Genomic DNA, 22843 nt, shown 5'->3' on the forward strand with positions numbered 1-22843 from the left:
TATTTATTTAGGCTGCGTTGGGTCTCTGTTGCTGAGTGCGGGCTTTCTCTAGTTGCAGTGAGCGGGGGCTACCCTTTGTTGCGGTGCGCGGGCTTCTCATTGCGGTGGCTTCTCTTGTTGCAGAGCACGGGCTCTAGGTGCGTGGGCTTCAGTAGTTGTGGCATGTGGGCTCAGTAACTGTGGCTCACAGGCTCTAGAGCACAGGCTCAGTAGTTGTGGTGCACGGGCCTAGTTGCTCCGTGGCATATGGGATCCTCCTGGACCAGGGCTCAAACCCATGTCCCCTGCATTGGCAGGCAGATTCTTAACCACTACGCCACCAGGGAAGTCCCTCCCTCCTTTTTTAAAAGACTTCTTTTTAGATACGATTGTGCTTGGTTGTCACAGTCTTTAACTTTTTTCTTTTCAGGTTCTCTTTCTCCATTGTTATCAACAAAAATACGAGCATGAAAGGGGGGGAGTGTTTTTGTGTACCATCTTTGATCATATCAGAGAGGAAAGAATCGTGAACACCCACTGCTGACTGATTTTAAAAACTAAATCTTGATTTCAGTTTCTGCAGGGAAGATGAATAACATGAATAAAGAGACCCTTACACAGGTTTCTTAAGCGTCAAGGGCCTAAGTTTGGTTCTTTTATTTAAAACTTAACTCACCAAATAAAGCCAACAGCATCCTCTATTAGAAAAGGCCTGGAAGGGATAGAAGTGAGCCCTTGTCCTGGTACCCCCCACCCCCAAAAAAAGCTCCCAACCAGCCTCACTTATCACACTGTTTGAAGCTGTGTGAAAAGACAAAATGTAACAGTATAACAACCAGGGATTTAAATTACCTCCATCATAAGCCGTAAAATGAAAACTATTCTGACTGTGGCTTGTCAACAAAGAATTTTTAAAAGCCACTGACATGGGACTTCCCTGGTGGCGCAGTGGTTAAGAATCCACTTGCCAATGCAGGAGACACGGGTTCAAGCCCTAGGTCCGGGAAGATCCGACATGGCATGGAGCAACTAAGCCCGTGAGCCACAACTACTGAGCCTGCGCTCCTATAGCCCATGCTCCGCAACCTACAACAAAGAGTAGCCCCCGCTCGCCACAACCAGAGAAGGCCCGCACGCAGCAACGAAGACCCAATGCAGCCTAAATAAATAAATAAATAAATAAATTTATCAAAAAAAAAGTTAAAAAGAAAAAAAAAGCCATTGACATTTCAGAGGCTAAGTGTGGCAAGGTTAAGAGCCTGGTTCTGGATTCTGGTAGATCTGGGTCCCAGCACTGCCATATTCCCAGTGTGACCCAAGCTTCTGTTTCTCATTTATAGAATGAGGAATACAATAGTAACTTCCTTAGGATTATGGAGAGGTTTGGATGACATGTGAAGCTCTTACCACGGAAATTGGCATGTACTAAAGACTTAGTAAATACAAGCTATTATTATTTTCGGTCACTGAGTATTAAAATATGATTGTGTGAACAAATGAACTAATGAATGAGTTTTAAGTATACTTGACTTCACTTTGTTTTCTGTCCAGCCTTAGACAAGTTATCAGTGATTCTCAACTCTGGCTGCACAGTAGAATCACCCAGGGAGATTTTTAAAAATGCTTAGTCCCTGCCTAAGAACAACTGAATCTGAGCCCCCGGGGTGGTGCCTGGGTATCATATTTTTAAAAAGCTCTTAAGGTGATTCTAAGGTGCAGACAGAGTTGTGAATTACTGTGCTACACAGAAATGAGGAAAATACCCTGGTGTTAGTTAAGCTAACAGACAAAACTGCTAGGATGGCAGGGCTTTACTGCTTTCCCCCAGCCATCTGAAAGGGAACGGAAAGGCAACCAGTGCCACTAGGCATCCAATTGCCTTTGACCCTGATGTGGTCCCACACTTAGGGTTTTATTTATTTATTTTTGGCTGCATTGGGTCTTCGTTGCTGTGCGCCGGCTTTCTCTAGTCGTGGCGAGTGGGGGCTACTCTTTCTTGCGGTGCGCGGGCTTCTCTTCCTTGCTCTAGGCGCGCAGGCTTCAGTAGTTGCAGCACGCGTGCTCAGTAGTTGTGGCTCACGGGCTCTAGAGCGCAGGCTCAGTAGTTGTGGTGCACGGGCTTAGTTGCTACGCGGCATGTGGGATCTTCCCCGACCCGTGTCCCCTGCATTGGCAGGTGGATTCTTAACTCACTGCACCACCAGGGAAGCCCGCCACACCTAGGTTTTACCTTTAGTTTTTTCTGACTCCTGTCCCAATCTGATCCCCTTTGTTGGCTTTCCCAGGCTAATCCAAGAGTCCCTTTGGTCTCTTCTATGGGTCTTATTGGGGGAGGGTGGCTCATCATTTCATGGCAACAAGAGGTAAATGTTTTCCAAACTTTCATTTCAAAGCTGCCAAGTCTGTTCTCATCTTCATTATTTTCGGATCTTTACTCATTTTGGTTCTTCCTTCCTCAAATGAGATAATATACAGGAACGTGCTTTGTAAACTGTAAAGCTATTTACCAGCACATGAAGATAAATAATAATGAAGTCCTCATAATGTAGAGAATCTCTAAAATGATCTCTGATGGTTCATCTTTATTGACATTTTGACATTATTTTATGTTACTTTTCAGAATACTCCGGGAAGTCTTGCTGATTGAATTTTTGGACTGTTTTTTCCTTAACATTCTTGATGCACCTTAATCCTCATGATTATGTACACCATGTTCAGCAACCTGAAGTTGAAACCTGAAGTTTCAATCCAAATATCATCAATTGACATTAGTGACCAAGTCCTTGGCTTCAGTGACACTTGGATTTCCTCCTATATCTATGGCCACTCATTCTTTCTCCAAATATTTTTAAGTGCATTTTTTTTTTTTTTTTTTGGCCAAGCCATGCGTCATTTTGGATCTTAGTTCCCCGACCACGGATCGAACCTGTACCCCCTGCATTGGGAGCATGGAGTCTTAACCACTGGACCATTAGGGAAGTCCCTTAAAGTGCATTTTATCTTCCAGGCACTGCGCTAAATTTTTTTTTTCTTTATTTTTGGCTGTGTTGGGTCTTCGTTGCTGCGCGCGGGCTTTCTCTAGTTGCAGCGAGTAGGGGCTACTCTTGGTTACGGTGCGTGGGTTTCTCATTGCAGTGGCTTCTCTTGTTGCGGAGCACGGGCTCTAGGCACGTGGACTTCAGTAGTTGTGGCACGCAGGCTCAGTAGTTGTGGCTCGTGGGCTCTAGAACGCAGGCTCAGTAGTTGTGGCGCACAGGCTTAGTTGCTCTGCAGCATGTGGGATCTTCCCGGGCTAGGGCTCGAACCCATGTCTCCTGCTTTGGCAGGCGGATTCTTAACCACTGCGCCACCAGGGAAGTTCAGCACTATGCTACATTATCGGAGCAGAGAAGTAAAAAAGTCAGACACGATTGCTGTCCTCATGGAGTATATAGTCTAATAGAGGAGACAGAAAATAAACCATTAGACAAGACAATTCTAGAGAGGGATGAGTGCTATAACGAAGAGAAATGCAGTAACGTGGGTGGAGAGTGACTGGGGTGTGGGAGATGTGGTCAGGAAAGGTCTCTCTGACCAGGTGATGATGAAACACCAAATGTGTTAGGTGGTGACAGGTGCTAAGAAGTACAGCAGGGTAAAGAAATAAAATGGAGAGGGGCGGGAAGGGAAGTGGGTGCTAGTGTTATTTTACAAAGGGTAATTAGGGAAAGACTCTTGGATAAGGTGATATTTGAGCAGAGATCTGAACGAAGCCATGGAGTGAGCTAAGGAGCTATGGGGGAGAAGACCATTCCAGGTAGAGGAAACTGGAAACGCAAAGGCTCTGAGGAAGGAAAGTGCTTCCTTGTGTTATGGGAATGTCTAGGACTCCAGTGTGAGTTGGAGTGTAAGGATGGAGGGGAAAAGCCAAAGATGGGTCTGAGGTTGCTGGGCAAGACTACCACTCTTTTATTTAGAGTAAGATGGGAAGAACTGGAGGGTTTTGAACAGATGATAGGTTTTAAATGGCTCAGATGCTATGAGAAAAGAGCTTTAAAATGAATATGTATTCATTGTTCAAACATAAATGGGATATTATATGCATTGCTTTACAATCTGCTTTTTTCCAAAGTGAATTTTAATTATTTTTTAATTTTTTTAAAGTCTTTATTGAATTTGTTACAATATTGCTTTTGTTTTATGTTTTAGCTTTTTGGCCCCGAGAGACATGTGGGATCTTAGCTCCCCAACCAGGGATCGAACCTGCACCCCCTAAATTGGAAGGCGAAGTCTTAACCACTGGACTGCCAGGGAAGTCCCCCAAAGTGAATTTAAAAAAACCCGAAATATTATCATCTTTCTCTCTTTATGTCTGAAATCCTTTGTGGTGCCCATTCCCTCACAATCAAGTCTGAAGCCTTACAAAGCCTTCTCCAGTCTGGCCTCTCCCTACTTTACAGCTCTCAAATCACGGGACTTCTTTTCCTGTAGTGGGACTTGGGGCTTTCAAACTTGCTTGTCCCCTTGTCTAGAAATACTCTTTCCTTCCCTCCCTATCCACCTTGTCAATGGCTCTTCTATAGATTCCATGTATTCTTTCTTTCATTCATTTAACAAATATTTATTGAGGGATCTATGTCCCTCAGGTCCTCTTCTAGAAATGTATTCTAGGTACCAAGACATAGCACTGAACAAAACAGACAAAAATTCTAGCCCTCATGGGGCTTAAATTCTAGTGAGAGGAAGACAGGAGAAAACAATAATTTAAAAAATATATGTGTAGATATATACTGTACGACTTTGTATGTCAGATGGCGATCCACCCTAAGGAGAAAAATAAAGCAAAGAAGGAGGGATAGGATGCTGAGGGAAGGGAATGCAATTTTAGATAGGGTGGCCAAGAGGAAGCCTCACCAAGCAAGTGACAGCTGAGCAAAAGACCTGGGGGAGGTGAGGGAGTGAGTCAGGCAGCTATTTGGAGGAGAACATTCCAGGCAGAAAGCAAAGGCCCTAAGCCGAGAGCCTGTCTCTAAGTGTTCCAGAAATTGTAGAGGCCAGTGTGTCAGGTTTGTTGTGGGGCAGGTGAGCTCTGGAGGCCCTTATATGGACCTTGCCTTTTACTCTGCATGAGATAGGAGCCACTGGAGGGTTTTGGGCAAAGTAGGAGTGACATGTTTGGACTTATTAAAAATTTTAACAGGATCACTCCAGCTGCTGAATTGAGACTAGACTGAGGGAGGCAAGGGCAGAAGTAGGAAGACCAGTTAGGAGGCTCCTGTTAAATTCAAGCTAAGTGATGATAATAGCTTGACATAGGATGGTAACAATGGACATGGTAAAAAGTTGGTGGATTCTGAATATACATTGAAGAGAGAGGCACAGGATTTGCCGAGGAATCAGGTATGAAATGTGTGAGAAATAAAATAGTCAAGGATGACTCCAAAGTTTGGCCTAAACAACTACAAGAATGGAATTGCCATTTATGAAATGAAGAAAACTGTGGGATCAGTAGGTTTGGACAAAGGTATCAGGAAATCAATTTTGGACATATAGACATAAAGTGTGAGATGCCTAGATGCCTACTGGATATCCATACCGAGGTATCAAGTAGGGAGCTGAAAGTGGGAGTTTAGAATTCAGAGGGAAAGGTTCAGGTTGAGATATAAACCTACAGTTGACAGCATAGTTAAAGGCAAAAGACTGGATGAGATCACCGATGAGTTGTTGGTAGACAGACAAAGAGGTCCAAGGATGGAGTCCTGGGACACTCTAACAGTAGTTCTTAAACTTTTTAATCTCAAGATCCTTTTACACTCTTAAAATTTTTTGAGGATCTTGAAGAGCTTTTGTTTGGGTGAATTTTATCTACCAATATTGACTGTACTATTACATTATCATAAATAGCTTTTTTTTTAAAACATAGAAAGTCAAAGTTTATTTTGGTAGACTTGCTTTTATAGGCGTTGGTTTAAAGTATAAAATAGCATTTTTAAAAAGAAAAATAACAATGTTTTCTGAAACAAAAGAAAATTCAGGGGGAGAAGTGTCCTTGTTTTGCATTTTTGCAAATTTCTTTAATGTCTGGCTTAATACAAGGTAGCTGTATTCTTGTATCTGCTTCTGCATTCTGTGTGATGCCATATTATATATCATGTAACCTGTAAAACACTCTATTGTACACCATGAGAGATTGGGAGTGAAAAAGGCAAATGATATTTTAGTATTATTATGAAAATAGTCTTTATCTTACAATCCCTTGGAAAGGTCTCAGGAGTCCTCAGGTTGCACTTTGAGAACTTTGAGAACTATTTAGAGGTTGGGAAAATTTAGAAGGAATCATTAAAGAAGACTAAGAAGTTGCATCCAGGGAGGCTGAAGGAAAATCAGAAGAGCCTGGTGCCCTGGAGATCCAATGAAGACAGTATTTTAAGGGGGAGAGTGAACAAACACTGCTGATGGTACAAGTCAACTGTGGGCAGAGACTGATCATTGGATTTGGCATCATGGAGGTCATTAGGGACCTTGATAAAAGCAGTTTTGGTGGAGAGGTGAGTGTGAAACTCTGGCAGGAGTGGGTCACAGCATAAAGGTGACTTACTTAAGTCACTGAACCCCAGACTAGGTTAATTTCCCCCTAAATCTACTTGTATCTCTTCCCTATCTTCACATTTGACCTTCTTTTTTTATAGTTTACCTGTTTTAATACCTGTCTCTTCCATTATATTTTAAATTTTGTGAGAACAGGGATCTCAGTTTTAAAGTCAGTTTTATTCACTACTGCTTCTCCAGCACATAGCAAGTACTTAGGACATAGTGAATACTCAAGTTGCCCCTAGTAAGTTTTTCATGCTTTCTCAGGGGTCAGGAACTGACTCCCCATAACTTACAGGGCACACTGCAAGTCTCTCATCATATTCTTTTTCTGTCACCTGATCCTTCTTTTCCTCAAACAAATCCACTCTTTCATCTTTAGGGCCTCTGTCTGTTCGGGCTGCTATAACAAAATACCAGAGAATGAGTAGCTTATAAATGTCAGAAATTTATTTCTCACAGTTCTAGAGGCTGGAAAGTCCACGATCAAGGCACCAGCATCATCATGTTCTAGTGAGAGCTCTCTTCCTGGTTCACAGAGCCTTCTTGCTCTGTCCTCACATGGCAGAAGGGGCAAGGGATACCTCTGGGGCCTCCTCTTTAAGGGCACAAATCCCATTCATGGGGGCTCTGCCCTCATGACCTAATCACCTCCCAAAGGCCCCATCTCCTAATACCATCACCTAGGGCATTAGGTTTTCAACATATAAATTTGGGGGGACACATTCAGTCTATAGCAGGGCCCCATGCTTAGAAAGGTTCCATGCTTGGTTTAATGCTCCAATGTTGCTGTCTTGAAATTGTTAGTAATTTTTGAACACGGGGCCTTGCAAACTAAGTAAATGGTACTTGAGTGAAGTGATGAATATACTAAGTTATGGAGCATAATCCTTTAACTCTGTCTCTTGTTAGTTCAAATATTTATTGACTGAATATTATGTTCTAAGGTAGCTAAGTGTAGTGGGGGGAAGCCATAGCCACTACAGGCAGGGGAGACCATAGGAGCAAAGGCTCTGAAGCTAGAAACAGAATGGGGTGTGGCTGGAAGAGAATGGCCTCATTAAGGTATGTCTCTTGAAGGTTGTTCTCTCCCTTCATGGTCCTATTTCCTTTTGTCAGCAACTCTTAACTAGCACAAATCCATAGTGCTCTGAATTACAGTGGGCACATTCACCCACAGACATTAACTGGGCACTGCCTAGGGGATGAGCCTTGTGCTGGGTGCTGTAGGGGATATAGCTCCTGTCTTGCAGGAGTTTGCATTTCCTGGGAAAGGGAGATATAAGTAGTAAAGGGTAAACATGTTGAAGGCAAGTCTCCCTAGCACCTGTTCAGTGCTCAGCACCAACCAAGCAGTGGATACTGTCTTGCATTGTTTTGGATTTACAGACCAATACTGAAATCAACCTCGTTCATCATCCCATGATGAAGATAAAACGTCATTAGGGTTTTCTATACCAGGATGATAGTGAATATGTATTTGGTTTGTTTTTTGTTTTGTAGTTTTTTGGCGGAACATTCACCAGGAAGAGTGGGAATAAAATTCCGTAAATGGCCAGAAGGATAGGAATAGACGCCAGGTCCTTAAAATTTGTGTGTATGTGTGTGTGTGTGTGTGTGTGTGTGTGGGGGGGCAATCTCAGGAGGGGACACTGATGTGAGAAGCCTCTTGTCCTCCATCAGGAGAGCTCTCGGTTTCCCCATCTGTCAAGTGACAGATGAGTTAGGTGACTTCTAGAAGGGCTTCCATCGCACATTATGAGGTCCCTAGAGTCGGATTCTACTTCCACTTCGCCTCAAGCTGTGAGGCCTCAGTTTCTCCTTCTGTAAAACCAGTGGGTGGACCTAGAGCACTTTTCCGGAAGCCTGTTACTCTGAACACCTGTGGCACTCCTCGGAGGAGAGTGCCCAGGACTCTGCGTCGCCTCACCCGGTCCCTGGGGCACCAGCGGGGGGTGGGGCTTGAGCAGGCCGCGCCCGGAGACTCACCTGTGCGCGGAGCGGTGACTCACCTGCCCTCCCCCGCTCAAGGGCTGTTCCAGGAGTCAGCGCTCCTCCTTCCTCTCGGGGAGGGGGGGGTCACTCCCATCCCTAGATCACTAGGGGCCTGGGATTAAGTAACTCAGGGGTGAGGGGCGGAGAGCAAGAGGTCCTGTTGGGGGGTCCAGGCCTGGCACCGCCAGGCTCTTTGGTCGAGGGCTCTCCCCAAATCGAGGACCGGGAAAGCTGGGCTGCAGCGGGAGGCGCCGGGAAGAGCGCGCCGGAGGGAGGTGCTGGGAAGGGCGGGCGGGGCCGGGGCCGCGGGGCGGCCGCGGGCAGGGGGCGGGGGCGCCGGGCGGCCCATTTCCTTCTCGGAGCCGGACAGGCGGAGACAAAGCGGCGGCAGTCGGCTTCGGGCTTCGGGAATCTTCCTGCACTCGCCGAGCTCGCCGCAGGTAATTGTCTTCGTGCGGGTGCGGGCTCCCCAGCCGGGCTGAGGGGCTCCTCGGGTGGGCGGGCCGGGCGCGGTCACCCCCACGACCCCGCCCGGAATCGGGCTCCGGGCGGGCGCTGGTGCGGCCTCCGGCCCGCTTCCCCGGCGGCGCCCCGGGCCTGGGCCCTGGCCGGGCGGGGCCGGCGTTTCCTGACGCTCGGGAAGTTGAGGGGCCGCGGCGGCTGGAGCAGAGCGAGCCGCCGGCCCCGCGCCGCCGCGGCGCTTCCTCGCTTGAAAGTTTCTCCCGGTTTCTAAACTTTGTTCAAGTGGGCTTGGTGCGCGCGCCAGGCCCGCGCTGGGCCCCCTCGGCTGCCTTCCTTGTGGGGAAGAGTCGGCGCGTTGTTCCAGGTGCGGGCGGGTCCGGGAGTTGAGTTTTCCATTGAAGTACGTGTGGTTTGTGGTTTCTGTGGTCGCACCCCCGCCCCCGCCACCGAAACTTCCTGGTCAGGTGGACAGGACGTTTGCTGGGCCCGCAGCCCCGCATTCCCGGCCCGAGCGTATGTGAAAGTTTGAGTGGCCCTTTTCTCTGACACAGTCTGGCTGGGAAGGGCAGCCACGCCCGTGTGGACTTCTGGCGTGCTTAACCTTTGTTGTGTTAACCTTTGTTGTGAAATTACTCAGACTTCTTGTGCTGGTTAATTGGACGCACTTAACACTGATTAGTACTAGTTTTAACGAATGTCCTTGGAACCTTTTTGTTGTTGACTTTTAAAGGAGTGCGTGTGCGAAGCACTTGTTGGAAAAAATGTTGACTGAATGCCTAACCTTGGCTTGGCAGGAATGGCTTCCCAATAATGCAGGCGGCAGTTGGCTCAGATCCAGGACTGACAACCTCTCATGTACTCCCGCGTCTTTGTAACATTTTTTTGGTGTGTTTGTTTTGTACAAAACTTAGAATAATTTAGAAAAGAGTAAGATATGTTAAGTCTCCAACTAAATTAAGGGCATTTCATGTTTATGATGAAGGAAATGATTACATCACTGTATTGTTGCAACAGGATAGGCATTTCGATGAGAAGATATTTTGTTTAGCAGTGATTCTTAAAGACTGTACGGGTGTATGTTACTTTGGGAAAGTATGAATTTATAAATCAAATTAAGATGTGTTATTTTATTTTACAAGAGGGAGGGGTTGAGGAATAATCCATAGCCTCTGCGCAATTATTTACCCTTTTTGACTTTTACCAAGTTAAAAAATAATTTCTTATCCACTTTCTTAAGGGACCACAGTTGATTAAGAAATGGTCTCTGCCCCCAAGAGCTCACAGTTGTAATAAGGAGGAGACACACACACCCCAGGTGTAGTACAAGGCTGATGGCGTTTAGTACCATAACACTACTGTTGAGAAACTTGTGCATGGGTCAGTCTTACATAGTAATAATGATAAAAACTGGTGGAGATGTGGAGTGGGGGCTAATGCTTCCGGGAGGGGACGGCATTTGAACTGGATGAAACAGGAGTAGGGTTTGGTTGGGAGGAAGCATAAAAGGGCGAAGGAGTTTGTGGAATTGTGATGTGAATCTCTCCTGGTTTTCCTTATAGTTTTGGCTCTTGTTTCTCAGTCTTTTTGTTGTTGTTCAGTACACTCATATCCAGGATTCTGTCCAGCATATCTCAGTCTTTCACACCGTTGATGTGGTATCACCCTCCTTCCATCAGTAACATCTCATTCCTATGGTGACTTAAGACATCAGGGGTGCCCTCTCCCTCCAAGTTGAGAATCAGTTCTCTGTGCAGTCTCCCTGCCATCAGACTTATGCTAAAGTCCGATACTTGTGCTAAAGTGGAAGCTTCTGTTTGAGTGCAGATGTTTCACCTCATCCACATGGTCACCTGTGCACTGGAGAGCTGCTTGGGTGTCCCCAGGGGCGTCTCAAACTCAAGAGGACCGGGCTTCCCTGGTGGCGCAGTGGTTAAGAATCCACCTGCCAGTGCAGGGGACGCGGGTTTCGAGCCCTGGTCCGGGAAGATCCCACATGCTGCGGAGCTGCTAAGCCCGTGCGCCACAACTTCTGAGCCCACGTGCCACAACTACTGAAGCCTGTGCGCCTAGAGCCCGTGCTCCGCAACAAGAGAAGCCACCGCAATGAGAAGCCGGCACACCGCAATGAGCCGCAACTAGAGAAAGCCCACACGCAGCAAGGAAGACCCAACGCAGACAAAAAGAAAACAAAAACAAAACCAAAAAAACTCAAGAGGACCAAAATGAGACACCTTTTTCTTCTTTAGACCTAAGCCAGATGTAGAGATAGGCAGTAACTGGCAGAGTCCTGGGATTTCTTTGAGAAAGTAGCAGTAGTGTGAGACGTGACAGACAGACCTGGTTGTTGGGGGTAGTGGTTTGTGTGCTGATGAAGATCTAGACAGAGGGAACAGGATATTCTGCTTGTGTAAATAAGGGTCCTGAGACAGGAGAGAACTCCACGTGTTTAGAGACCTAAGAGAGGACTTGTGTAGCTTGAATACTTTTAGGATGGGGAGAAGGCCTTAACATGAGATTGCCAGGAAACTCCAGGTCACATGTTTGGATTTTCTTCTAAGAGCTGTAAGAAGCCATTGTAGGAAGTTTCATGATCTGATTTCCTTTTTAAGAAGATTGCTCCTGCTAGTGCTTGCAAGGCTTGTATATGTGTACAAGTGGAAGTAGGGAGTTGAGCTAGGAAGATGGTGGGAGTGAAGGTGGTGGGATAAAGGGAGCTGTATTTTGGAGAAATGAGATAAGCCTTACGTATAAATTGGATGTAGGGGCCTAGGATTATCTGTTACTGTTGTTTTGTTGTTTGCTCAGTGACGCACCTTGTTCTCCCCCACTCCCCCAATTTGTATTCCATCACTTTTATAATGAGCTCTTAGTCCTATCACAAGACTCAAGCTAGCACTTTCCTTTCAAACTTCTTCCCACTAGCTGGTATACTCCACTGTACTGTACCTTGTTATTGATATCCCTGTTTGCCTTTCCCGCTAGAAAGTGAGTCTTAGCCTTCGGCATGGTACCTGGCCTGGAGATTAAAGAAAAAATTAGATGCACGTTGAATGAAGGAGGAAGGAGTCTTTTCTGTCTGGAGTCTGGCTTGTGGTTGGAACTATGACAGATGAGGCAACAGTCAGATTATGGAGGGCCTTGATGACCAAGTTGCTGTTATGGACAAATTGAGAACCATCCTCATTCCATTCTTATTCCTTTCCACCCAGATCTAATCAGATGAAATCCTTTACATCTGGTTTTCCTCTTACATAAATTCCTGTTTTCCCTTCTCTCTGCTTCCACTCTAGTTTAGATTATCGTCTTATCTTTGAACTATCAAAACTACTTGTAGTTCTCTGGATAAATTGTTCTATTGTTTGCTTTGGTGCCTTTTTCATATTTTTTCCTTTGCCTGGAGCACTGTTTTTCTCATCCATCTGACAAACTTGTTTATTCTTTAAAACTCACCTTAGACGTTAGTGCCTCTGGGTTTTCTCTTGGATCTCAGTGCTTCTTGGGTACCTTGTACATACTCTGTGGTTGCATCTTTCATGTCATTTGGTAAATATTTTTATGGATTACTTCCTCTCAGCTGGGGATTTCTTAGAAGTTGGGTCTTAGCCTTTATTTATTTTTTTAAATAAATGTATTTATTTATTTGTTTGTTTTTGGCTGCGTTGGGTCTTTGTTGCTGCTCGCGGGCTTTCGCTAGTTGCGGCGAGCGGGGGCTACTCTTTGTTGCGGTGCGTGGGTTTCTCACTGCCGTGGCTTCTCTTGTTGCAGAGCATGGGCTCTAGGCGCGCGGGCTTCAGTAGCTGTGGCTCCTGGGCTCTAGAGCGCAGGCTCAGTAGTTGTGGCACACGGGCTTAGTTGCTCTGCAGCATGTGGGATCTTCCAGGACCAGGGCTCGAACCCATGTCTCCTGCATTGGCAGGCGGATTCTTAACCACTGTGCCACCAGGGAAGCCCCTAGCCTTTATTTTTAATAAAACTTAAAAAAATTAAAGTATAACATACATGTAGAAAAGTATTCAAATTATAGCAGTACCTGTCTAATGAATTATTTGAGTGAACACCACCCATAGACACCATCCAGATCAAGAAACAGAAAATTACCAGTACTCTAGAAATCTCTTTGCAGTCACTGCCCACCCCTCCTCTCCCTTCAGTTTTTTTTTTTTTATTCTTCAATTTGTTAATAGGGTGTATCACATTGATTGATTTGTGTATATTTTTATTTATTTATTTATTCATTTTTGGCTGTGTTGGGTCTTCGTTTCTGTGCGAGGGCTTTCTCTAGTTGTGGCGAGCGAGGGCCACTCTTCATCGCGGTGCGCAGTCCTCTCACTATCGCGGCCTCTCTTGTTGCGGAGCATAGGTTCCAGACGCACAGGCTCAGTAGTTGTGGCTCACGGGCCTAGTTGCTCCGTGGCATGTGGGATCTTCCCAGATCAGGGCTCGAACCCATATCCCCTGCATTGGCAGGCAGATTCTCAACCACTGCGCCGCCAGGGAAGCCCCCCTTCAGTTTTTATAATCTGAGAATTTGGAACACTGTTGTTGCTCTGTAAGTGTTTGCTGAAGTTAGTTGAATTTCTTACTATTTTCCCCTCCACCATTCAGTCTTTTACACATAAGCAGTACTCATTCTTCTTTTGGGAAATGTACTGCTATCTTGTTGTTGCACTAGTCAGAATCTTAGATAGGCATTCAGCACCTTCTAAGTCCTGGCCCTAACTTATTTTTCAGCCTTATTTTCTATTGTGAATTGTTGCTACATGTCTCTACATCTGCCAGACATTTGTTCTGGAATACTCCATCCTTCTCTGACACAAATGCTGTCCATCCGAAGGCTGATTGATATGCTTTTTCTATTGAGACATTGATCATCGTTGCTGAAAGTGATCTTTAACTTATCTGAAATTCTAAAATTTGCACCTGATTATGACATTCTCACTAGTTTTTAAAATAAAATATATATAACAAAACTTACCATTTAAATTATCTTTATGTGTACACTTCAGTGGCATTAAGTACATTCACATTGTTGTGTAACCACTACCGCTATCCATATCCAGAAAAATTTTTCATTGTCCTAAACTGAAACTCCATATCCATTAAACAATAACTCTCCATTTCCTCTCCCCCCCGCCCGAGGGCAACCACCGTTGTACTTTCTGTCACTTTGAATTTCACTATGTTAAGTACCTGGCTTATTTTACTTAGCATAATGCCTTCAGGGTTCACCCATGTTGTAGCATGTGTCAGAATTTCCTTCCTTTTTAAGGTTGAGTAACATTCCATTATCCATTCATCTATTGATGAACACTTGGGTTGCCTCCATATTTTGGCCATTGTGGATAATGCTGCTGTGAACATCGGTGTGCAACTATGTGTTTGTGTCGCTGCTTTCAGCTGTTTTGGGTATATACCCAGAAGTGGAATTTCTAGGTCATTTGGTATGGTAATTCTACGCTTAAATTTTTGAGGAACTGCCATACTGTTTTCCACAGTAGCTATGTTACTTTACATTCCTAACAGCAATGTGTAAGTGTTCCATGTTCTTCACATTTTCACCAACACTTGTTATTTTCTGTTTTTTAATTTAAAAAAAAATTTACTTTTTAATAATAGTCATCCTAATGGATGTGAGTTGATGTTTCATTGTGGTTTTGATTTGCATTTCTCTGATGTTTAGTGTTGTTGAGCATTTTTCATGTGATTATTGGCCATTTGTATATTTTCTTTGAAGAAATCTTTATTCACGTCCTTTGGCCATTTTAATTGTTCGGGGTTTTTTGTTGTTGAGTTATAGGAGTTCTTTGTATATTCTGGCTGTTAATCACTTATTAGATAGAGGACTTGCAATATTTTCTCTCAGTTTTACCCTGTTGATATGTCCTTTGATGTTAAAAAGCTTTAAATTTTGATCAAGTCCCGTTTATTTGTTTTTTCTTTTGTTGCTCATGCTTTTGGTATCTTCTAAGACGCCATTGCCAAATCCAGTGTCATAGAGCTTTTCCCTATGTGTCTCTCCCCACCCCCGCCCCCGCCCCAGCTGAGCTATATCTAATTTGAGGGCAGGAACTAAAGTTTTTATTGTAGCCAACTTCTTTTTTTTTAAAATAAATTTATTTATTTTTGGGTGTGTTGGGTCTTTGTTGCTGCACGCGGGCTTTCTCTAGTTGAGGCGAGCTGGGGCTACTCTTCATTGCGGTGCACGGGCTTCTCATTGCGGTGGCTTCTCTTGTTGCAGAGCACGGGCTCTAGGCGCGTGGGCTTCAGTAGTTGTGGCTCGCGGGCTCTAGAGCGCAGGCTCAGTAGTTGTGGCGCACGGGCTTATTAGTTGCTCCGCGGCATGTGGGATCTTCCCAGACCAGGGATCGAACCCATGTCCCCTGCATTGGCAGGCGGATTCTTAACCACTGCCCCACCAGGGAAACCCTGTAGCCAACTTCTGGAAAGAATTTTTTTAAAATGTAGTTCTTAAAATGTCATAGCAAACAATAATTGTATGGTAGGGGGTTTCCTGCTGTTGCTAATTTGTCATTGATTATGTGTCTATTATCTGATGATTTATGGATGTTAACCTGCTTTTAGGGGTTTTTAATCTTATGAGTCTCAGTTGGGGAGTTTGAACTGTCATCTATGTAATGACTAAGATGACTTACAAAGGATATTTATTTTAATGTCTAATATGATAGAATGCTCATTTATTCTTTTAGTTACGGACTGCTGGACAGGACATGTTTTGGTTCATATTAAGTTGTCTTATCAGTAAAACCAGTGCACTAGTTCAGTTATTTACATAGCACTGAGTTGCTGATTTACCTTCATAAAGACTCTTGTGGACCATAAATTCTTTTGTTACATGCTGAGCTCCTTCAAGGCAATTACATTCTTTTGTATCTTTTAGTCTTTTGTGATACCTGGCTCATATCTAATATGAGTAGATATACTTACGCTATATATAGGATTGTGCCAGATCGATATGGGGGTGGAGGCAGCATGGCTTTACATCCAGTTTATTTAAGTTTTTATTTTTTTATTATTTTTTAGTTTTTATTTATTTATGGCTATGTTGGGTCTTCGTTTCTGTGCGAGGGCGTCCTCTAGTTGCGGCAAGTGGGGGCCACTCTTCATCGCGGTGCGCGGGCCTCTCACTATCGCGGCCTCTCTTGTTGCGGAGCGCAGGCTCCAGACGCGCAGGCTCAGTAATTGTGGCTCACGGGCCTAGTAGCTCCGCAGCATGTGGGATCTTCCGAGACCAGGGCTCGAACCCGTGTCCCCTGCATTGGCAGGCAGATTCTCAACCACTGCGCCACCAGGGAAGCCCTGCCTGTCCTTACTTCTTAAGGGAAACTTCTTAGAAGTGGAATTCCTGGGGGAAAAGATTTGCTACTCTTAAAATAATATTTTTAAATTGGGGTTAAATATACATAACATAAAATTTACCATTTTCACTATTTTTAAGCATTAAGTGCATTTACAGTGTTGTGCAACCATCATCACCATCCATTATTAGAACTTTTCCATCATTCTAAACAGGAACTCTACTCATTTAACAGTAACTCCCCATCCTGCCCTCTCCCCAGCTCCTGGTAATCTCTTACCTACTTTCTTTCTTTATGAATTTGCCTATTCTAGGTACCTCATATAAGTGGAATCATATATTTGTCCTATTGTGTCTGGCTTATTTCACTTAACCTTTGAGGTCCATCTATGTTGTAGCATGTGTCAGAATTTTCTTCCCTTCCTTTTTTTTCTTAAATTAAAAAATTGTAAAATACACATAACATAAAATTTACCAACATAACCATTTTTAAATGTATAGTTCAGTGGTATTAAGTACATTCATATTGTGCAGTCATCACCACCATTTATCTCCAGAAGTCTTTTAATGTTGTAAAATTAAAACTATACCCATTAAACTTCAAGTCCCCATTACCCCCTTACCCCAGCTCCTGGCAACCACCTTTCTTTCTGTCTCTTTGACTACTCTAGGTAACTCATATAAGTGGAATCTTAATCTTTTTGTGACTAGCTTATGTTACTTAGCATAATGTTCTCAGGTTCCATCCTTGTTGTAGCATATATCAGAATTTCCTTCCCTTTTTAAGGCTGAATAATATTTTATATATATCCCAGTTTGCTTATCCTTTCATTTGCTAATAAGCATTTGGATAGTTCTGCTGTGAATAGTACTGCTATGAACATGGGTATACAAATATCTTTTCGAGACACTGTTTTCAGTTCTTTTGGATATATACCCAGAAGTGGAATTGCTGGATTATATGGTAAGTTTATTTTTAACTTTTTGAGAAACTGCCATACTGTTTTCCACAGTGGCTGTACCATTTTGCTGTCCAACCAGCAGGGCACAAGGGTTCTGATTTCTCCACATCCTTACCAACACTTGTTATTTTCTTTTTTTTTTTCTTTTTGATAGTAGCCATCTTAATGAATGTGAGATGATATCTCATTATAGTTTTGATGTGCATTCCCCAGATGATTAGTGATATTGAGTATCTTTTCATGGGTTTATTGGCCATTTGTATATCTCTGGAGAAATGTCTATTCAAGTGTTTTGCACATCATTGAGTTGTTTGTTATTTTTTTTGGTTGTTGAGTTTTAGTTTTCTATATATTCTGGATACTAATCTCTTTTCACATATATGTTTTGCAGTAATTTTCTTCTGTTGTCTGGATTGCCTTTTCACTCTGTTCATAATGTCCTTTGGTACACACAGGTTTTTATTTTGGTGAAGTTTATCTATTTTTTTCTTTTGTTACCTGTGCCTTTGATGTCATATCCAAGAAATCATTACTAAGTCCAATGTCATGAAACTTTTGCCCTGTGATTTTTTAAAAATTTATTTATTTATTTGGCTGCATTGGGTCTTCGTTGCTGCACGTGGGCTTTCTCTAGTTGTGGCGAGTGGGGGCTGCTCTTCGTTGTGGTGCATGGGCTTCTCATTGCGGTGGCTCCTCTTGTCACGGAGCACCGGCTCTAGGCGCGTGGGCTTCAGTAGTTGTGACACGCGGGCTCAGTAGTTGTGGCTTGCGGGCTCTAGAGCGCAGGCTCAGTAGTTGTGGCACACGGGTTTAGTTGCTCCGCAGCATGTGGGATCTCCCTGGACCAGGGATCAAACCCGTGTCCCCTGCATTAGCAGGTGGATTCTTAACCACTGTGCCACCAGGGAAGTCCCCCTGTGATTTTTTTTTTCTAAGAGTTTTATAGTTTTAGCTCTTACATTTAGATGTTTGATCCATTTTGAGTTAATTACTATATATGATATTAGGTAAGAGTCCATGTTCATTGTTTTACATGTGGATATCTAGTTTTCTCAGCCCCACTTATTGAAAAGACTGTCCTTTCCTCATTGAATAGTTTTGACACCTTGTCGAAAATCATTTGACTATGAGAGGGTTTGTTTCTGGGTTCTCTAGTTTGTTCTACTGATCTCTGTGTCTGTCTTTATGCCAGTACCACAGTGTTTTGATTACTGTAGCTTTGCAGTAATTTGATGCCAAACTTGCTCTTGAAGTGAATAATCTTTGGTGCAGTTAGGGTCTATGGTTTAGTTGTATGTGTGTGCTGTTGTGAAAATAAAATAAATTATTTAAACTGTTCTATCTCTTTATTATGGAGGTGATTATACAACTGAGTTTATCAAAAGTCGTAGAATAGTATACTAGAGTGAATTTTACTGCATATAAAAAGTGAAAAAATAAACAGGTAAAAATAAATTCATTCAAAAAATATGTATTTTGCAAGTTTGACCTTCTATATAGAGATAAACAAATAGTGAAAAACATGAAATCAATTATCCTTTCTGCTTTCCCAGCCAAAATCATTTTTTCCTCTTGAGTGACTGTGAAGCCACACACTTAGAAGTCTTAAAGGAATTTTGGTTATACCTTATGTGTTGGAGGATTTGTCTTATTAGTACCTTCTGTTTTCTCTTAAGAAGAAAAGTTAAACACATCAGGCATTGCGGAGAGTCTCACAGAGCAACAGTTCCTAAAATTTGCCTAGGTGCCACTGTGCTTGCTTCCAGACATTGAGGGTGGTATTTGTTGCTTGTGCAGTGTAGTGGTTGGCTCAGCCCCCCATGTTGTGGGCCTGGGCTGAATGGGCCGAACTGGGAGGTGAACAGGGAGGTGAACAGTCTGGCTTTACTTGCCCTGTCTCGTGCTGTTTTGTTCACTTGCAAGAGCACTGTACTAAATTTATCCATTATTGAAAGTTCAGAGTGTGCAGAAATAACCGTGCTTCAAAATAAAACTTCAGCATTGCCCTTTCTCTGTTGGAGCCTCTAAATGTTCATTATTTTCCCCTTTAGTTTTTTTTTTATAACTATCAAACTTACTCTGTGTGTAAGCATATCGCCAACTCCATTTCTAATGGAGCTTGAAATTACCATGCATTTCTATTTACTTGTTGATGGGCTGTCATCTATCAAACCCCCTTTTGATTGGGATTTAATTTGTGCTTTTTCACTAGCTGCAAGTTTGGAGCAATGCATATAAGGTAAATACAGTTTGAAAGGCAACTTTGAGTGTTATTCTAAATATTTGTAACAAAGATTTGATGATTTGGAACAAGTATTGTATGAGTATTGTGATTAGATTTTTAAAATTTCTTGTCATCTGTTCAATGGTCCCATTGTAGTAAAAGAAGAGAGGGAATTTTATCGTGGTAGTTGTAATTTTCATCTGTAAGAATTTTTTTTTGCATTTTTTTAGTATTCTTTTCCAATGTGGTTTATCACAGGATATTGAATGTATTTCCCTGTGCTATACCTTAGGACCTTGTTGTTTATCCATTCTAAATGTAATAGTTTGCATCTATGAACCCCAAACTCCCAGTCCATCCCTCTCCCTCCTCACCTTCCCCTGGGCAACCACAAGTTTGTTCTCTATGTCTGTGATTCTGTTTCTGTTTTGTAGGTAGGTTCATTTGTGCCATGTTTTAGATTCCCCATATAAGTGATATCATATGGTATTTGTCTTTCTCTTTCTGACTTACTTCACTTAGTATGATAATCTCTGGTTGCATCCATGTTGCTGCAAATGGCATTATTTCATTCTTTTTTATGGCTGAGTAGTATGCCATTGTATATGTGTACCACATTTTTTTGGGGGGACAAAACTGCGAAACTTTACTGGGAGAATTTTAACAGTCACATTTCCAACACAAGAACGGCCTGCATGGTTACAGTTTGTCTTCATTTAAACCTGTGGTTGCCCTTCACCTGTAAGATAACATAACATTTGGGAATATTAGTTAGAACTTTATTTAGATGATGCTAAAGGAATACAGAGGACACTACAGTCTTAGTTTTATAAGATGGACTAAAACCAGAACCCTAAGGGTGACCCTTGGCTTACATGCAGTTAAACCTCTGTAGAGACTTTGAAGGTAGACTTTCAGGCACATTAACAATATTTGCTAAACACACCACTCTTTCTAGTGGTACAGAGAAACAGAGAGATTGTTCAAGTTCAGAACTGATTAAACCCATTGCTTCCATTCAGAGGTAGTTTTTTTTTTTTTTTTTTTAACATCTTTATTGAAGTATAATTGCTTTACAATGGTGTGTTAGTTTCTGCTTTATAACAAAGTGAATCAGTTATACATATACATATGTTCCCATATCTCTTCCCTCTTGCGTCTCCCTCCCTCCCACCCTCCCTATCCCACCCCTCTAGGTGGTCACAAAGCACCGAGCTGATCTCCCTGTGCTATGCGGCTGCTTCCCACTAGCTACCTGTATTACATTTGGTAGTGTGTATATGTCCATGGCACTCTCTCAGTTTGTCACAGTTTACCCTTCCCCCTCCCCATATCCTCAAGTCCATTCTCTAGTAGGTCTGTGTCTTTATTCCCATCTTGCCCCTAGGTTCTTCATGAACTTTTTTTTTTTTATTAGATTCCATATATATGTGTTAGCATACGGTATTTGTTTTTCTCTTTCTGACTTACTTCACTCTGTATGACAGACTCTAGGTCCATCCACCTCACTACAAATAACTCAATTTCGTTTCTTTTTATGGCTGAGTATGTACCACATCTTTATCCATTCATCTGTTGATGGACATTTAGGTTGTTGCCATGTTTTGGCTATTGTAAACAGTGCTGCTATGAACATAGGGATGCATGTATCTTTTTTTTTTTTTTAATTTTTAAAAATCTTTTTGGCCACTCCACGTGGCATGTGGGATCTTAGTTCCTGGACCAGGGATGGAACCTGCGCCACCTGCTTTGGCAGTGCGGAGTCTTAACCACTGAACCGCCAGGGAAGTCCCTATCTTTATGAATTATAGTTTTATCTGGGTATATTCCCAGGAGTGGGATTGCTGGATCATATGGTAATTTTATTTTTAGTTTTCTGAGGAACCTCCATACTGTTTTCCATAGTGGCTGTACCAACTTACATTCCCACCATCATCTGTAAGAATTAAAAAAAAAAAAGACTTTGAGGACTTTACAGAAGAAAAAATTTATCATTTGCATTTAATTTTTGTGATGAAGTAATTTAATTCAATTTAATCTTAGTGTTAGATAACTGATGTAATTCCTTAATTGCTAATTTAAAGGGTAGTTCTTTTCTGGATTACTTCATTTTGGCTATTCCATTTAATTATATTGAGCTGTGGATTTCCTTCTTTATCTTGTTCTGAGATTTCATTATTAAATACTGTCATAAGTAAGTGGCTCATCAGTTGTATTTTGAAAATGTTTTATTGCTATGTTTTATTTTATTTTGTTAGTATTAGACATTATGATTTGAAGAGTGTGTTGAAAGCCTGGTTAATTATCAGATTACATGTACTGGTTTATTAGGTTAGACTGCAGACTGTTCTTGAAACTGAAAGTGCTATCATAACTCAGAAAACGCATTCACTGTGGCCCATTTCAAGTTACATGAAGAATAGGAGCCTTTGCTAATAGTCCATTTGCCCTGTGCAACTCTGATACATGCTTTGTTTCCAAGCAAAGAAGCATTGTTACTGTTCTCTCATGGTATGTTGAATATTTCATTATGTTAAATATTTCGGTATTAATTTAGACTCTTAATCATGGTTTGTGGAAAATGATAGTGCACTGAATAAAGCAGAGCTGAAAGAGTAGGTTATTATTACTGACGAGTCAGTGTTCTTGGGTGTTTTCTGTTCTTGGGGATCTCTAAATTGGCAAAGGTTTCTTATAATCATCTGTTATCATTTTCTTGCTTCCTTGGACCTGGGGTCATCATGTTCTCAGAAAAGCTCTGGACTGACTTTGAAGTGTATCTTTAGAAACCTGTCATTTTGCACAGAAGTGGATAAGTGAAATGTGAGCTTGATCCCTTGGGAGGAGGGGAAAAAACTCAAGGAAATGGAAGATGGCAACCCTTGAGAGAATTTTAAGCTTCTTTGGTGTCATTAAGACCTGTGAAAGAGGTAATGTTTTCTAGGTATCTTTATTGAGTTAGGGTCTAAGGTAGTGTTTAGTTTGCTGTATCTCAGTTGCAGGGGGAAGGGTTCAGTTAAATACAATGCATTTATTAAGCCTGCCTTTTTTTTTTTTTTGCTAATCTATAACGGGAGAGAGATTTCTTAGTCCTTTGCACACACATCGGTGTTGCTAGATGAAATCTAAAAACAGTCGAGCCAGTTCAGTTAATCATTTATAGAATGTTGTTAGATGAAAGTTACCATGCTCAAAAAAGGAATGATCTCTCTACTCAAAGGAGCTCTCAGCTTTATGGGAGATGGACACACTGATATCGTGCTATGTGGCAAGTGCTGAAATAGAGATGCTTGTGAAGTGATGGGGGAACCCAGAAAAGAGGGAACAGCTTTTTCT

The 22843-nt window shown here is 42.6% G+C and overlaps 1 protein-coding gene and 1 long non-coding RNA gene across 3 annotated transcripts in view; both read left to right on the top strand.

Moving 5' to 3' along the window:
- Positions 1-2687, top strand: part of LOC133090956 (uncharacterized) — a 154405-nt gene extending 151718 nt beyond the window's left edge. For both annotated transcript variants that reach the window (XR_009700832.1, XR_009700833.1), the window contains exon 4: positions 2600-2687. This is a non-coding gene — a long non-coding RNA (uncharacterized LOC133090956). The remainder of the gene's footprint in view (positions 1-2599) is intronic.
- A 6189-nt stretch (positions 2688-8876) lies between these two features.
- Positions 8877-22843, top strand: part of CTNNA1 (catenin alpha 1) — a 183638-nt gene continuing 169671 nt past the window's right edge. Inside the window, exon 1 of the mRNA XM_061189651.1 lies at positions 8877-8984. The gene's annotated coding sequence lies outside the window, so the exon portion shown is untranslated. The remainder of the gene's footprint in view (positions 8985-22843) is intronic.

The sequence above is a fragment of the Eubalaena glacialis genome, chromosome 4 (assembly GCF_028564815.1).
Source record: "Eubalaena glacialis isolate mEubGla1 chromosome 4, mEubGla1.1.hap2.+ XY, whole genome shotgun sequence".
Taxonomy (NCBI): Eukaryota; Metazoa; Chordata; class Mammalia; order Artiodactyla; family Balaenidae; genus Eubalaena; species Eubalaena glacialis.